The sequence below is a fragment of the Erpetoichthys calabaricus genome, chromosome 5, assembly GCF_900747795.2.
Source record: "Erpetoichthys calabaricus chromosome 5, fErpCal1.3, whole genome shotgun sequence".
Lineage (NCBI taxonomy): Eukaryota > Metazoa > Chordata > Cladistia > Polypteriformes > Polypteridae > Erpetoichthys > Erpetoichthys calabaricus.
Genome location: NC_041398.2, coordinates 29,140,864 through 29,158,576, shown reverse-complemented (window position 1 = coordinate 29,158,576; position 17,713 = coordinate 29,140,864). Strand labels below are relative to the sequence as shown.

The 17,713-nt window shown below is 40.9% G+C and overlaps 6 non-coding genes across 6 annotated transcripts; 4 read left to right on the top strand and 2 right to left on the bottom strand.

The window, feature by feature from the left end:
* Positions 1 to 925: 925 nt before the first annotated feature.
* Positions 926 to 999, bottom strand: trnai-aau (transfer RNA isoleucine (anticodon AAU)). Its single transcript has one exon. It is a non-coding gene; the product is annotated as a tRNA-Ile (tRNA).
* Positions 1,000 to 1,519: 520 nt separating this feature from the next.
* On the bottom strand, positions 1,520 to 1,593 carry trnat-cgu (transfer RNA threonine (anticodon CGU)). The gene has a single exon. It is a non-coding gene; the product is annotated as a tRNA-Thr (tRNA).
* Positions 1,594 to 7,672: 6,079 nt separating this feature from the next.
* On the top strand, positions 7,673 to 7,754 carry trnas-uga (transfer RNA serine (anticodon UGA)). The gene has a single exon. It is a non-coding gene; the product is annotated as a tRNA-Phe (tRNA).
* Positions 7,755 to 8,778: 1,024 nt separating this feature from the next.
* trnas-cga (transfer RNA serine (anticodon CGA)) lies at positions 8,779 to 8,860 on the top strand. The gene has a single exon. It is a non-coding gene; the product is annotated as a tRNA-Ser (tRNA).
* A 951-nt stretch (positions 8,861 to 9,811) lies between these two features.
* trnas-aga (transfer RNA serine (anticodon AGA)) lies at positions 9,812 to 9,893 on the top strand. The gene has a single exon. It is a non-coding gene; the product is annotated as a tRNA-Ser (tRNA).
* Positions 9,894 to 10,925: 1,032 nt separating this feature from the next.
* Positions 10,926 to 11,007, top strand: trnas-cga (transfer RNA serine (anticodon CGA)). The gene has a single exon. It is a non-coding gene; the product is annotated as a tRNA-Ser (tRNA).
* Positions 11,008 to 17,713: the final 6,706 nt, after the last annotated feature.

Below are 17,713 nucleotides of genomic sequence, written 5' to 3'. Positions count from 1 at the left end.
TTGATTTTAATTAATTTGATGTTTAATCTAATTGTTGTTCCGTTTGTTGTGTTTCTATGGGGCAATTAAAATCACCCACCACATTTCATATGCTATACTTACCAACTTTCCATTTCACGCTGTAAAACAGAACGTTTAGGGCAGAATACTTCGATTCTAAAATAGGGACAAAGACACTGCAGGTGAGCATCAGGTGTTGTGCGGAGTAAGAACGTCTCTTAAGAGGCAATCGTTGCGTTTAAAGAGAGGAGTGGTCATTTGCGGAAAGCAGCGTCGGAATATTTTCTTCTTGCATTAGAGATGCTGGCACAGATAGCTGCAGAAAGGATAATAGACTGTAATATTTAAAGTCACCACAACTGTAGGATTTGAAGCCACGTGTGTAGAGCACAATGGATTAGCAGTCCATCGCCTTAACCACTCGGCCACCTTAATGAAGCGCCACTCTTTCTGGTCATTCCTCCTAAATCCAAATTCACTGATCTAGTAAAGCATCATACCACGATCTATGTTTAAGCACGGACACTTCATCTACACTCATATCGTGATCAATTGTTCTCTTTCATTGTTGCCTTGCTTCAGAGCATTCTGTTACAAGTCACGAAGGTAGACAGGCAGGCTTTCGCTTTCCTCTCTTTTGTTCACTGGCCAAAGCATAGAGAATTAAATCTGAGAGCTCGGCTCCACCTCCGTCTTCTGCACTGAAACGGACAAAGCTAACTTCCATCCATCCATTTTCCAACCCTCTGAATCCGAACACAGGGTCACGGGGGTCTGCTGGAGCCAATCCCAGGGCACAAGGCAGGAACCAATCCCGGGCAGGGTGCCAACCCACCGCAGACAAAGCTAATTTGTTCCTTGCAAAGTTTCCAGGCACATCCGAGAGCCAAGACGAAAATCAACTCAAAGTAATATGACAGAGAGCAGGCACCGCTGAGACTCGAACTCAGGATCTCCTGTTTATTAGACAGGCGCTTTAACCAACTAAGCCACGGCGCTAAATACTGCGAAAAGCTTCAAACATTGTGACCTCGTACCCCTAAGTGCCAGTTAACATGCAACAAATGTCAACCTTTTTGTAATAAAAAAAAGCATTTGAAATGAAAACGCACTTTCAGCAAGAGCAGCTCCACGATCAGTCGCTTTTGGAAAGAGGGAAGTTTGCCTTATGTTGTTTGAATTCAACGTTCAAAAGGAAGCGCTAGATGAAGAGAAAACGTTCACATAATCCGTGATGAGGACTTTCAAGAGGTCATCCGAAAAGCACAACTCACGTACCTGAGAAAAGCAGCCGTCTTCTTCAGTGGCACCATAAAGTAATTTCTTTATCGAGGTTTTCCATTGTCTTTTGTCGACTGCCCTTAAATATTTAAAAAAAAAATTAAAACGTAAAAAACGATTCGTTTTTCCAGGCAGGTATGCGGCAAGGTTTGCACACAGTCTAATTTTAAGTTCACTTTGCCACCGATTCAGCTGTGCGTGTACTGCAGAAAAGTAATGGAAGGACGCAGAGTGAAGAAGGCACCGCTGAGATTCGAACTCAGGATCTCCTGTTTACGAGACAGGCGCTTTAACCAGCTAAGCCACGGCGCCCCATGTCACACGCTTCCTTGCCTTCTTTCCATTTTACTCTTTAAAAGAGAATGTTTAGGGCAGAATACTTCGATTCTAAAATATGGACAAAGATACTACAGGTGAGCATCAGGTGTTGCGCACTGTGATAAAGTCCCTTAAGAGGCAATCGTTGCGTTTAGAGTGAGGTGGTATCATTTGCGGAAAGCAGCGTCGGAATATTTTCTTCTTGAATTTGAAATGCTGGCACAGGGAGCTACTGAAAGGATAATAGACTGTAATATTTAAAGTCACGAAAAAGGTGGAACTCGAATCCACATGTGCAGAGCACAATGTAGTTAGTAGCAGTCTATCGCCTTAACCACTTGGCCACCGAAGGATGCGCCTTTCTATCCGGCCATTCCTCCTAAATTCAAATTCACTGATCTGGTAAAGCACCATGCCACGCTCTATGTTTAAGCACAGACACTTCATCTACACTATCGTAGTCAATTGTTCTCTTTCATTGTTGCCTTGCTACAGAGCAATCTGTTTTACGTCACGAAGAGCAGGCAGGCAGGCTGTCGCTTTCCTCTCTTTCGTTCACTGGCCAAAGCAAAGAGAATTAAAGCTGAGAGCTCCGCTCCATCTCCGTCTTCTGCACTGAAACGGACAAATCTAACATGTCTCTTGCAAAATTTCCAGGAACATCCGAGAGCCAAGATGAAAATCTTCTCAAAGGAATATGAAAAAGCGCAGGTACCACTGAAACTCGAACTCAGGATCTCCTGTTTATTAGACAGGTGCTTTAACCAACCATTCTCGCACCATTGCTCACAGACTAAAGTGTCAGCAGGCATTTTTCGTGGCATTACACTTGTAATTTGTGAACATGCCCTTATTGATCATACAGAAGAAACTCTGCAGGCTACTTGTGACTTTACGCTGTATGAAGACAAATAAATAAATCAAGATAAGTAATATTCGATCTGGCTTTTATGTAAGTAACATAAATGCTTCTGACGTAAAGATCATCACAAAACATAATCACAAACAGGAGTTTGCATGATATGTTGGCAAGCTCTGTAAGCCGTGCTGTTTCTTTGAAGGACAGGTGATTGGCAGACTAACGCTGGACCTCGTCTTGCATCCAAACGGTGCCATCTTTCGTCTTTACGCCTGGTGCAGCTGCGTTGTTCTTATATGTGAGTGGACGTTTCTTGTGGTGAGGGCTTCTGTTCCCTTTCTCCGATCTGAGTTCACCTCTGTTATAGCTCGTCTTTATTTGAAAAAAGCAGTGTCAGATCGGGGCGAGCGTGAACACGACTGAGAGCATAAAACTGAATTTAAAAAACGCTAACCTTTACAAGTACCATACACATAAAGCGGCGGTTACAGACTCAAATCAAATGTATGTTTTTATTGTATAGTAGTGTAAGAGCGGGTGTTAAGAGTCCGCTACTCTCCTTACCAGAATTCGGCGTCGGTTCTTCTTGGCTTGCGGGCGACCTCGGTAGCGTAGCCGACTGAGTCTTCGATGTGTGGAAAGGCACAAAGAGATGGCCACCCCAGTTTTGTGGACTATTTGCCAGTTATATTTATTTCTTTAATAATACAACTGTCACAGGTGTCTGGTCACACTTATAAGTAATCTAACTTAGACACCATTAAAATATCAGACTACGCCACCCAGTTTTATTAAGAGACTGGGAACTCCTGAAATTTACCAATAATAGCACACAGGTTTCTTTAAATTGGGGGGTGAGTAAACATACAATGAAAGACACAACAGTAATTTAGAAAAAGGCAACAGTAAGTTCTATTGTACAAGACAATATAAGGTACATTAAACAGATAAACGAACATAACAGAACCTAAACATATCAGGAATTAATTTCCTTTTTTTAAAAAAGAAAATACACAGTCCACACTCTAAAAGTCCGTAAAAACAAGAATTGGAGGATACAACCTTTAGTGGTGCAGAGTCCAGTTTGGGCACTGTGTTACCCCAAAAACTTAATTGTTCATGGATGCACTCTGTTCCCCGGCAGAAGTTGTGTCAAATTGTTGACTCCCTGTCAGCGTCTTTTCGTTGTTCCTTTTTTTCTTCCACTCTGGGCTCCTTGTGTGGCTGGGACCTAGGCACGCCTCATTCCTCGTCTGTCAGCTTCGCTTGGTCCTCTCATGCGGCTTCCCTCTTCCGCTGGACCCACAACTGGCGTCTCCTTGTGGAGCTGTCTCTTCCTCCCTGGAAGTAAATGTTGCCGTCCTTGTGCCTCACGTCGTGCCAGCCAGGTACCCTTGTCTGCCTGCGAGCCCCTGTGCCCTGTCCGAATGTCTTGGCAGCGTTTCCTGTGGACTCTTCCTCCTGCCTTCTGCTGGCCAGCAGTTTATATATACTTCACCCCTCTGTTGTCAGTCCTGGACAAACAGTTTAATCAATGGCACATCTAAATTGCCTGGGTTTAACAATTAATAAAAACACAAGTTAACAAAATGTATGGTTACCAAACATTAATAAGTACAGATATGCTGATTAGAGACCAATATTTCCAAGCCAGGTAAATACAGACATTCTTCTAAGGCCAAACTTCAAAGCAGTGATTCCCTTGCAGGACAGCAAATACCATTAATAAGTACAGATAGCCTTTTAACTTCTCACCCCCTAGTCCCAACAGTGGGTGCCTAATGGAGCCACCCAGTGCACAAAAAAAATGTAAAAGTGTCCCCCTCTGACACAACAGTGGAGAATACCGCACTGAGCTACACCATAGCACTTCTCTTTTTTTCTCTATACCTCTCAACTCCACCCACCAAATTTCTCCTCCCTTAAACAATCTATCAATTAACTTTACTGGAATTTCCTGACATGAACTTCTGCTTACAGTAGTAACAATAAGAACAACTCACTACACAAAACGATAAGACTCAAACCCAGGACCTTCTGAATAGGAGTCAGCAGCTTTAAACGCTGTACTAAGGATTGCGCGTATCAGGCGAGGTATACTGTAGCTGCGATTCTTGAGAGACGATCTACCAGAAATTATCGCTGGGTTCTGGGTTTGAATCCCACTCATGGCACATAGCTGAATGGAAGAATATAGGCCTATCTCTAAAATATACATAAAATCACAATTGAACAAACTGCCTACAAATTCTATTGTATCTTAATTTAAACAAATAATAACGCATTTCACTTAGCCTACTTAGCACAAATTTGGGAAGTAATATATTCTAGTTGATGTTGACATTTAATTAATTTGAAGTAGGTAAAATAAATATTTAGAAATATTACAAAGGGAAATGTTTATATACTTATAATAAACAGCACACACACCATTTAGTTAATCCTTATATTTGATAGTATCCGTATGTATGGTGTTCGCGTCGATATCTCGACTCAATACAAGTTAGAAGCATGAGTAATGATGGCTGGGTATTAACAACGGTCATTGTTTAAATTTTAGCCGATCTCAGATCTAAAATGAGTGACGACCGCAATGCAGCCACAACACCAGCGGCCGCGGAAAGGATGCGTAGGAAAGAAAGTCACATGACTGACGAGGAACGCAGACTTGCTAATGTGACTAGACGTACACACAACATGCACAACAAATTGATGAGCAGCGTGCGGCTACAAATGCTACTAACGCTGAAAGAAATCGTGCAAATCGGACACAAAGGACAAATGAAGAACGTGCGCTACAGAATGTTACTAATGCTGAAAGAAATCGTGCCAGTCGTGCACAAGCGACTGAAGAAGCTCGAGCAGCTGCAAATCCAACACGGGTTGAAATACATCGAGCAGCCCGTGCCTTGTGGGGTGAAAATGCTCAGCGGCACGGCATTGTCATGTGCAATCACACAGATATTAATGAGGATGAAGTTCTGGAGCACCACTCTGGTGCATTTGACAGCCTGTGCAAACATTGCAACTCATTCAACTTCACCTGTGAGAACAAGCAAGGTGGAGAATACAATTGCTGCCATAAAGGTCGAGTTCGAATTAACCCTTACAGATACCCTGATGGATTTAAGAACCTGTTGACATATTTAGACCCAAACTCCAAGCATTTCTTGGAAAATGTCACAAAGTACAACAGTGCATTAGCCTGTGCATCCATGAGCGCACAAATATCCCTGCCTCCAGGCCATGGTCCATATTGATACAGAATACATGGCCAAATATACCATCACCAAAATTTGCTCAGATCTAAATATTAGAGCAAAATCATTTCAGGGACTTAAAAAAACAAATAATTATTTGCAGAGAAAGTATTGATTTCACAAACATAGAATTTGTAGCCCAATTTGATCAGACTCCCAGTCACTAGTATTTAATAAATGTAATAAACTGCACCAAGAATGTTTAAAAAAATCATTCAAAAAATGTGTATGTGAATGTAAATATATCTGCACAAACCGACACTCGTGAGTAACATTTTTACAAAGTTCAAAGTTAAACGCAAATCACAAAGCGTCTGTGTGCCGACTCAAACAAGCTTTTGCAAAATACATTAACTGACAAGCGGCACGGTGGCGCAGTAGTAGCGCTGCTGCCTCACAGTTAGTTTGCTTCCCTGGTCCTCCCTGTGTGGAGTTTGCATGTTCTCCCCGTGTCTGCATGGGTTTCCTCCCACAGTCCAAAGACATGCAGGTTAGGTGGACTGGTGATTCTAAATTGGCCCTAGTGTGTGCTTGGTGTGTTTGTGTGTGTTCTGCGGTGGGTTGGCATACTGCCTGGGATTATTATTATTGGTTCCTGCCTTGTGCCCTGTGTTGGGTGGGATTGGCTCAAGCAGCCCCCTGTGTTCGGATTCAGCGGATTGGAAAATGGATGGATGGATGGATTAACTGACAAGTGGTTGGCACACCCTTTCTGAGTTTTGGTAGCCAACACGAGCCGTGACTCACCAATTCTTGGTAGCCAATACGGGCTGCGATTGGCCCGAGCTTTCAATTCTTGGTAGCACAAAGCGATATGATTGGTTTTCGCTATCAAGAATTACCTCGACTCATGGCTGCTAGGGGAGCTAGCCGGGCCACAGATCGGCTGCTCTTTAGTGCTGCGGATGGGTCACTAACATTGCATTTTTAAAAGAAACATTTTCTCGTTTGCAACAGAAGTTAAGCATCCTAATGTTCCTGAGACATTATAGCGATTCCTCGATAATCTGTGTTATTGTCAACTTCACACAGTAATGTGGATGGTTGAGGTAATCTCTACCTATTTATAGCCCGTTGAGTGTCAGCTTACCCTACAGTTACAGCTGAGAGGTATGAAAATACAGCTGCTCGTGGAAACAGTTTCATGTTAATTGCCCACTAGAGCACTATGACTTTGAACTTATTGCACTGCATAGGATCTTTCCTAAGACTGACTGATATATATTTTGTTCTCTTCCCTTCCAGGAATGTTAAATGGGACAATGGAGTTTACATTTATTTGTTTATATCCTTCTTTCTATCTCTTTCTCTTTTTGTTTCTGAAACTTGGAGATGTACAGTTTGCTTAGAATGAAAAGGAAAATACTTAAAGCAATGCTATCAAGATTAAAATAGATTGCAAAAAGAGAATATCCCTGTCTTGCAGAGTGGATTTAGCTGCACTGCTCACAGACTGAGGGCTGCACTTGATTGATCTATTGAGAGTATTTGTGAGAACATAACAAAATAAATTATAAGCAGCATCTACGCAGCAAGCTGAGACAAACTTAAGCATTTTTACCAAGATAAAAGAGACAGCTTCCTATAACTTATCGCAGTATAATTTGGGGAGTTACTCACGCTCTTTCAAGATTAAAACAAGCTTGTTTTGTTCTTTCTGTTGCTTCCTTTCCGTTGCTTGGCTTATTTAGTTATTTTCGAATTCGTTCTCGAGGCCTGGCTGTGTAGCTAACACATGTTGACTTTGCAACCAAGACAAGCAGTTAACTGTTCTAATCTCACAGACAATCGAGCCGCTTCAAATCCTCTGCCTCCTTAAGGATGATTGAGAAAAGACAGAAATATTACCACTCCTGCTCCAGCCCAAATGTCTTCAGAGCACATATCGACAAATAGAAAAAGGGCAATTTGACAATTGAACGAATTCAGACGAGTTAGCGGGGCTGAGCCCTCAGTAGTCGTGGCCGAGTGGTTAAGGCGATTGAGTTGAAAACCATTAGGGTCTCCCTGCACAGGTTCGAATCCTGCCGACTACGTGTGTGTCTCTCCTTATCAAAAGTATCTTAAAAGGCAAAATTTAGCGGTCAGATTAGCCATTGTTAGCGTTATGTAGACAATGATTCCTTTCATTTGTCTCAGAATAATGGACCCAGTATGGCACACGGATATATTCCTTGACTCTCTTAACTGTGGAATATTCCACGAGCACGTGTCTGCTGTTAGTTGCAATGAAAGGACTTTTCTGCAATAAGAAAAAACAAAAAAAATATTCAATCGTTTTACAAAGTTGGACCAGACTTTGAACAGTTAATTCTACTTTTTGTGTCTGACATGTACGAGATCGGGTTGAAAAACAGCATTTATGCTGTCTGAAAGGCTGCCTAGTATTGATTAACTGTTGAATGAGAAAACGCTCCACCACTCGTTAATCGTCAGAGATCTTGGGTAAAAGAAAAACAAACTACTCAAATGTAAAAGGAAAGGTGAGGTTTTTGGAAACAAAGAACTCACAATTAAGACGGATTCCTTTGGAAATTCAACGGCAAATTTTACAGGCATTAAAGGAAATGCGGACAATCAATTTAGAGTGTTTGTACTTTTAAATATAACAAAATTAATTGAAAGCAGCCTGAACGCAGCAAGCTGAGAAAAACATAAGCCTATTTACCACGATAACAGAGACAGCTTCCTGTTACTTATGGCTGTAGAATCTGGGGAGTTACTCTCGCTCTTTCACAATTAAAACAAGCTTGTTATGTTCTTTCTGTTGCTTCCTTTCTGTTGCTTGGCTTATTTAGTTATCTTCAAATTCTTTCTCGAGGTCTGGCTGTGTAGCTAACACATGTCGACTTTGCACCCAAGACAAGCTGTTAACTTTTCTAATTTCAAAGACAATCGAGGCGCTTCAAATCCTCTGCCTCCTTAAGGATGATCGGAAAAGATCGAAATATTACCGCTCCTGCTCCAGTGCAAATGTCTTCAGAGAGCATAGCGACAAACAGAAAAAGGGCGATTCGACAATTGAACGAATTCAGACAAGTTAGCGGGCCTGAGCCCTCAGTAGTCGTGGCCGAGTGGTTAAGGCGATGGACTCGAAATCCATTGGGGTTTCCCCGTGCAGGTTTGAATCCTGCCGGCTACGCAGTTTTACCTTTAGCAAATCCGAGGTATTAAACCTTCACTTGACACTGGCAAATACAATTTGCAAATCTTGTCAGTAGCTCAAGGTTCAATTAACAAAACAGTGGTAGATACTGCAATCAATGGGAGGCATAAGAACACGTTCCGTTGACAGATTACCAGTTTCTATTCACGGAACAAATAATGAACGCGCTTGTGCAAAGTTGAGTGTCCTTTCAGCACAGACTGCAGCAAAGCATTTGACTGCAGTCTAGAAAATGATCAGCTGCCGTACAAATGCCATACGTTGTAAACCCCCAAAGCAGTGACCACCATAACTATACTGATAATGATAGCAAAGATTTAAAAACCAGTCGTGTTCGAAGATTAAGCATCAAAATCACTTGTTGGTCTGAATTTGGACAGGGAGACTGTAAGGCCGTTGTAACACAAAGCTCATTTATTTCTTTTCATTGCAGTGCCACGGGTGAAAGGCACTGCCAGGGCCTGAAGGTTTAAATTTAATAATGACTCTGGGTGGAAGATGACAGAATTCACATGCGATGTGAAAGGAATCTAATAAGAACGGGTATCAGTAAATCATGCGTGTCTGCCTTCTTCGGAGGCTGAAAAGGCTAAAGAATTGGAGAAGTAAAGAAGACCTGACAAACAATCGACTCCGCACTTCTAACGCTACACGTCGCCCATCGTTATTTTCCTTAAAATCCGTATCAGCTGTGTTTCTTACTTATCTCCCTTTGTTATCGGGTGAAATTTTGTGTCTCAACTTAGAATTCAGCCAAAAAAGAAAATGAAGAAATAAGTAACAAATGAAAGCATGATGGGGCCACCGTAGTTTCACACCATAGACTCAATAATTACGAGGAATTTTCAGAAGTCAAAGAAAGAGGAAATTAAAAAAAAAAAAAAGGAAATTGTACCCCTAAAGCTATATCACTGGCAGCTGAGTGTAGTAGTCGTGGCTGAGTGGTTAAGGCGATGGACTAGAAATCCATTGGGGTCTCCCTGTGCAGGTTCGAATTCTGCTGACTATGTGTGTGTCTCTCCTTATCAAGAGTGTCTTCAAAGGCATAATTTAGTGGTCAGATTAGCTATTGTTAGCGTTATGTAGGCAATGATTCCCTTCATTTGTCTCAGAATAATGGACCCAGTATGGCACACGGATATATTCCTTGACTCTCTTAACTGTGGAATATTCCACGAGCATGTGTCTGCTGTTAGTTGCAATGAAAGGACTTTAATGCAATAAGAAAAAACAAAAAAAATATTCAATCGTTTTACAAAGTTGGACCAGACTTTGAACAGTTAATTCTACTTTTTGTGTCCGACATGTACGAGATCGGGTTGAAAAACAGCATTTATGCTGTCTGAAAGGCTGCCTAGTATTGATTAACTGTTGAATGAGAAAACGCTCCACCACTCGTTAATCGTCAGAGATCTTGGGTAAAAGAAAAACAAACTACGCGAATGTAAAAGGAAAGGTGAGGTTTTCGGAAACAAAGAACTCACAATTAAGATGGATTCCTTTGGAAATTCAACGGCAAATTTTACAAGCATTAAAGGAAATGTGGACAATCAATTTAGAGTGTTTTTACTTTTAAACATAACAAAATTAATTAAAAGCAGCCTGAACGCAGCAAGCTGAGAAAAACATAAGCATTTTTACCACGATAACAGAGACAGCTTCCTGTTACTTATTGCAGTAGAATCTGGGGAGTTACTCTCGCTCTTTCACAATTAAGACGAGCATGTTTTGTTCTTTCCATTGCTTCCTTTCCGTTGCTTGGCTTATTTAGTTATCTTCAAATTCTTTCTTGAGGTCTGGCTGTGTAGCTAACACATGTCGACTTTGCAACCAAGACAAGCTGTTAACTGTTCTAATTTCACAGACAATCGAGGCGCTTCAAATCCTCTGCCTCCTTAAGGATGATCGGAAAAGATCGAAATATTACCGCTCCTGCTCCAGTCCAAATGTCTTCAGAGCACATATCGACAAACAGAAAAAGGGCGATTCAACAATTTAACGAATTCAGACGAGTTAGCAGGCCTGACCCCCCCCCCCCCCAGTAGTTGTGGCCAAGTGGTTAAGGCGATGGACTCGAAATCCATTGGGGTTTTTCTGCGCAGGTTCGAATCCTGTCGGCTACGCAGTTTTACCTTTAGCAAATCCGAGGTATTAAGCCTTCACTTGACACTGGCAAGTACAATTTGCAAATCTTGTCAGTAGCTCAAGGTTCAAATAACAAAACAGTGGTAGATACTGCAATCAATGGGAGGCATAAGAACATGTTCCGTTGACAGATTACCAGTTTCTATTCACGGCACAAATAATGAATGCGCTTGTACAAAGTTGAGCGTCCTTTCAGCACAGACTGCAGCAAAGCATTTGATTACAGTCTAGAAAATGATCAGCTGCTGTACAAACACCATACGTTGTTAACCCCCAAAGCAGTGAACACCATAACTATACTGATAATGATAGCAAATATTTAAAAACTGTCGTGTTCAAAGATAAGCATGAAAATCACTTGTTGATCTGAATTTGGACAGGAAGACTGTAAGGCCGTTGTAACACAAAGGTCATTAGTGGTAATATGTGAGGGACCTTCTGTCAAAATGACAATCAAAGATGATTGATGACTTGATGGCCCCACCCCTTTCCTCTGAATGGTGGATTTAAATGATGTGCCCCACCCTCTTCCAGTTGATTGGTGAATTACAACCTGTCCCTTCCCTAACTCCACCCAGACTCCCACCCCCTCCACTTGATTGGCCTGGCTTTTTGTCAAGAGCAGTTTGATGGGTGTAGGTCCCGCCTTAATCCCACCTCCTCCACCTGATTGGCCCCACTTTGTGTCAAGAGCATTTTGATGGATGTATGTCCCGCACAGACTCCCACCCCCTCCACCTGATTGGTCAGGCATTGTGTCAAGAGCGAATTTTAAGCACTCTTTGTGACTCCATGAAAACTGCGATAATTTTTTTTCAGTTCCTTCAAAAACAGATGGAAACCCCTCTCCGGACGCAAGATTTTGCTGATGCAAGAGCAGGTTCACACATAGGTCTTTTAACATAAGGTCATATAATAATAATAATCTTCCTGTGGTCAGTGTAAACCGATCTTAAAGATGGTCAAGGTTCACATAACTGCTTAAAGAGGTCTCCTTATTACAAAGATGGCTTTTAAAAAAATACTGTTCTTTTCGGTGTATATGTGTTTAGATATAAGCCTTCGGCTGGACACCGACCCATTACACAGCTGTCCATTTAAAAAGGGGCCAAAGGGCACACATTTGCTAAAAGAAATTACTGTCCTTATTTTAAAGTCCACATTTTAAAAATGCCCTGTTCTTTTCTGTATATATAAATAAGCTTTCAACTGGACACCGAACCATTACGCCACTTGCCGTTAATACCGAAAGATGACTCCGAATCTCATCTTCATTGTCTTATTAGAACAATGTTTTCTATTTTTTTATGGAAAAGACTAAATGAAATATAACATATTGTTAATACAGACTATTCTCCCAAGAGTCCCGGCAGTCAAGATCACGGTACATCATATTATTGATTATTATACGCTTCAAACGAGAATGCTTTAAAAAATGTATGGCTGAAACCTTAAATTTTATCCTTAGGTCAATATTTCCAAGTTGGTTCTCCAATCTATTACTCAGAAACTGGTAAGTCCTTTTTTAAACAATTATATCTGTTTAAAACGAGAGGGGGCTGAGGGTTTAAAATCCAAAATGACGTCAATCATAGATTAATTATTATGCTCAGTACCATCTCTCTCTGTGTGTAGGTACGTGAACGCGCTTGTGTGTGTATAAGTTGTAGCATTTTCTATCTATCTATCTATCTATCTATCTATCTATCTATCTATCTATCTATCTATCTATCTATCTATCTATCTATCTATCTATCTATCTATCTATCTATCTATCTATCTATCTATCTATCTATCTATCTATCTATCGTACGTGTACGATGATTAATGTACAAATTCATATTACTGAAGCAAGCAATAGTAGTTTTTTCTGTTAACGAAATGGGTAATCCAATCAATTAAGTTTTGTCTTCACAAGGCTGTCTGTTTTTATTTACGTCTTTAGATTTTAAAGTTTTTATCCCTCTTGGTGTAGGGATCGCTTGTGCATATTGTTAAAAAGTACTTTGAATGGAAAGCGAAAGTGAACGTCTGTGTAAAGTGTTTCAGATAGTTACAAATAGCATATAATGTGCGAGAGTCTCTCTAGCTATTATAAAAATAGAATTTTTATATTTACATGCTTCTACGTGTCTGAACCGGGCATGAAAGGGGATGACGAGGCTTAAAATGTGCAGGGATTAATTATGCACATGAACTATGTGTGTGTGTGTGTGTGTGTGTGTGTGTGTGTGCGCGCGTGTGCGTGTGTGTGTGTGTGTGTGTGTGTGTGTGTGTGTGTGAATACTTGTGTATAAGGACAGTTGTATAATGGAAAATTTGTTGTGATACATTAATAAAGGTTGTTTTAAAAAAGAAAATCTATCTATCATATAAATAGATGTTGCAAGCCATTTATTTGCTTATGTATCGATGCAGAACTATTATAAGGCTTCCTGATGGTGAGAGGGTTACCTTGAAACTAATATCAGATCATTTTGTTTGAGCTGCTGTGTGCACTGGAAGGGGAAATGTTGTTTTAACACAAGAATTGCCAGAGCCTACGAAAAAACTTGTAGATCCATCCCACCTTAAATCGCTTCGTAAATCCATTCGCACCTCTCCGCCATCGTCTTTTGCCTTCTAAATGTCCAGATAAAGACAAGCTGCAAACAGCCGACTATTCCATCCCCCCACCGACTTAGAACGTGCACGAACTTCTCCCAGCTCATACCTTGATTGATTATCTGGGAGTGAAGTGGAGTTTTAGAGTGGAAATAATAGATCGTTATTTGGAACACACGCATTTCATGTGTGTTCCATTTCTACAGTAATCTGTGTAGACACATTTTTAAAACAGAAATGTTTTTCATAGTCTAGTAGTAAATGACAAAATGTAGGCATAAACTATATAAATTATGAAGCCTGAAGTCCAAATATCAAAGAAACACTTTCACAAAAGGTACAAATATAACAGAACAAGTGTGTTTTTATTCAAAAATATAACTGTAGAAAAAAAAAAGTCGCCTTAGTGTGCGACATTGACACTCAGTTACTACAACGGCCACGTGGTGCAACAGTATCAGTTGCTGACTGGGAATCAAAAGAGCTCGATCCTGCACAACTCCCTTTTGAGAAGTGAACTCCTCTTATTTTTACTAATTTTAGAATAAAAAGATACATTTGTTTTCAGTCTGTAACAGCCGGTGTAATTTATAATATTTGTAAAGGTTAGCTTTGTTTTTGTTTTTTTTTATTCACTTTTCATTCTCTCAGTCGCATTCAGGATCCTTCCCTACCCCATCTGACACTGCTGTTTTCACAGAAAGACGCGCTATAGCTCTGCAGTTTATCACGATACATACGGCCGCGTGTTTTTTTCCCCCCAATCTTGCCAGTCCCCACATGTTGCTGTATGCTGTTTCTTTTGTACTCCAGGACATGCAGAGGAAAGCATAGTAAAGAGCAGTAACTTCAGCGCTATATGCAATCATCAGACACTCCCCATCTGACACTGCTGTTTTCACATAAAGATGCGCTAAAGTTCACCCAAGGAGCGCCCTTCCTACATTTACGACATGTGTACTTGTTGCAGTGTACACACCTCTCTGTGCTATGGTTCCTATTACATTTAACAAGCACCTGTAATTTACAGCTCTATTCATTATCTCAAAACAAATATATGTGACGTTTTGAAGAAATAATTATATGACGCGAATAGTACCAATCAGAAAACATCGTCGAAGTAATGCAATATTATTTGAAAGCGAACAGCATCAGATTGGGTGTGATTTATACTGGCGCTGTTACTTAGAGTCAGATCAGAAGCTGAATAAGCTGAATAAGCTCCTGTTCTGACTCTAAGTAAAAAACCATGAATTAATCAACAGAAATAACCGCGATCGACATTTTAAACTTAATGATTTACAGTGCATACCAACTTATAAATTTTATGTCCGTTTGAGGCTACAAAGAAAAAAAAAACTATTCCTCCCCAGCAGGAAATTGAACTTGGGTCTCTATGGCACAGCAGGGCTGCCATGCTCTGAGTCAGCAAATCTCAGCGTTACGCCACAGAAGGTGTTGTGACCTCCTTGAACCAAATAACGATCTATTATTTGCATTCTAAAACTCTAGTTCAGTCACTCCCAGATAATCAAACAAGGCATGAGCTGGGAAAACTTAGTGAACGTTTTGCGAAGGTGGGGGATGGAATAGCCGGCTTTTTGCTGCTCGTCTTAATTTAGAAGACAATTACACATTTAGAAGACAAAAGAGAGGTGAGAACGGTTTTAAGGTGAGCCGGATCTACGAGTTTTTTCGTAGACTCTGCTAATTCTAGTGTTAAAGAGCACATTCATTTTGTTTTCTAGATGATATCCCTCTACAATCTGAAACAGCTTCTCAAAGGGCTTCCCCTGGTCTGACCAATCGCAGTAAATGTCATTTTAGGTTTCAGTTTATCGAAGAAACATAGGTTGAATACATAACGCCCGATTTTGTGAAAAGATGTCTTTAACTGAGAAGGTCAAACTTTTCTTCCAGATCCCAGTCCCCCGGGTGTTTTAACGCAAGTGCTGGATGGTTCAGAAAATCTATCAATCTACCAAAACTGGCAGAACCCGCAGAGCACGCCAGCACCGCAGCCACCTGAGAGCAGCTTTCAGCATTCTCCTGTACCCTCTGAGCTCAGTCTTTGTTTGAGTATCCTGCATTCTCTTCCGCTATCACCGACGCCCCCTAATTACAGCTGACATTCAGCCCTCCTGTGGACCTCTTTGCCGTCAATTCCTCACTCCGACTACGGGCCTTGGCGTAGAATTCATTATTCACCCCGATATTCCCTTCGTCATTACAACGAGTGGAGACGCCAAGAAAGACTGGAGCAGTCGCAGGTGGCTGCCGGCCTTCGCCGTATACTGGATTGAATTGTAGAATCAGAGTCTCCTGTGTACAATTCCAGACCCAAAATGAGGTTACATTTGATACATATGTATTCTTTTGACATACTGTAGGTATGACCCAAGATTAAAGGATACGTATTATATTCCTTTTTTCATTAAAATAACATTGACTGCAAATTGTTATATTCAGTGTTCATAACTGCAACCTTTGATTACATTTAGGTCATGTCTGAAAACAGGTATAGCAGCAACACCAGCAGAAGCAGCAGTAGCAGCGATACCGATAGCGAGAGCGAACGTGAACATCCTGGACGGGCTAAAGGTAGGAAAAGACCGTCCAGTGAAAACCTGAGACTATTAAAAGAGATGTCTGATAACCTTGAATATTCTATGAAGCCCCTAAAATCTGTGCACCTTCGCGATCTCCTCAAATGTTTCAAACACCATCCCCAGTTACACAACCGGTCAACAATTCTGATAACCTCGAATATTCTATAAAGCCCCTAAAATCTGTGCACCTTCGCGATCTCCTCAAATTTTTCAAACACCATCCCCAGTTACACAACTGGTCAACAATTTTGATATCATTAATAATTCGCTCCAGGTTCGAAATTCTGATGAAATAGCCGTCTTGAACGCTCTGCTGGAGCTATTGAGGAAAGCCTATTCTGAGGCCAGAACGTCTTCAGATCCAGGTCCTTCACAACAGCCTAGCACCCTAGACACGATTGTAAAATCCCCACAACCTTCTATCTCAGGTACAAGTAGATCCCCACTTCAACACTTACCTGTTGATGATTTAACAACGTTGAATGGTTCAGTAATACAACCTTCTACCTCAGCTTACAAGTAAGGCCCGTCTTCAACACTCACCTGTTGATGACTTAACAGCTTCGGATAATTCAATTTTACATTCTCAGACCGGAGCCGGATTGACTAATCACTCCGGGGCAAACTTGAATGTTGAAGCTAACTCTCCAGAGCCCTCTGCCTTGCATATGGCGAATCCTTCATCTCCAGAGCCATCAGTAAGCTCACCGCAGCCCTCTACCTCTAGATTAAATAATTTGTCTATAACTGAGTGTACAAAATTTAACAATATCGAGATTAGACACCGTTCCAATTTTTCAGAGACCTACAAACTTGATTTATTTGCTGAAGCTTTTAATCATATACACGAGACCCTTCAGCAAATATTAGACAGTTTTGCGAGCACTTTGAATCCTAAGGATCTAGTCCAGCTAGAATTTCACGCCAATTCTCTCAATCCCAGTGTTTTTTCCCTAACCACCACCGGTACACTTTCCATTGAGGATTTTTTTAACCAAATTGAATTACTTCTCCAGAGTCACACTACTATTTTAGCCGATTCCAGTCTGATGCTAATCGTTCAGGTTGTGAGGGCCCCATCTGGGGGGTCTAGGCGTAAAGCATGTACCATTTTCAATTATATGATAATAATAATAATTCATTACATTTATATAGCGCTTTTCTCAGTACTCAAAGCACTATTGAAACGGAAGCACCTATGGATCTCCTTCAACCTGGATGATCAGTGATGTTTTGCCAGGGGCTTCTGGCTGTATTAAACTATAGGTACTGAAACAGCCAGAAATTGTGTGAACAAGAGGCTTGTCAATTGCACGTCAGGGCCGGATTATCACCAGATCAGAAAGTGGCATTTTCAGATGTTGAAAAATTTTAGAGGCTAATGGATATTAAAATTATTGTCTGGTACTGGATTTCTGAGATTTGACTATATCTGCGATTTCTGCTACACAGGATATTCTATCCCGTTACG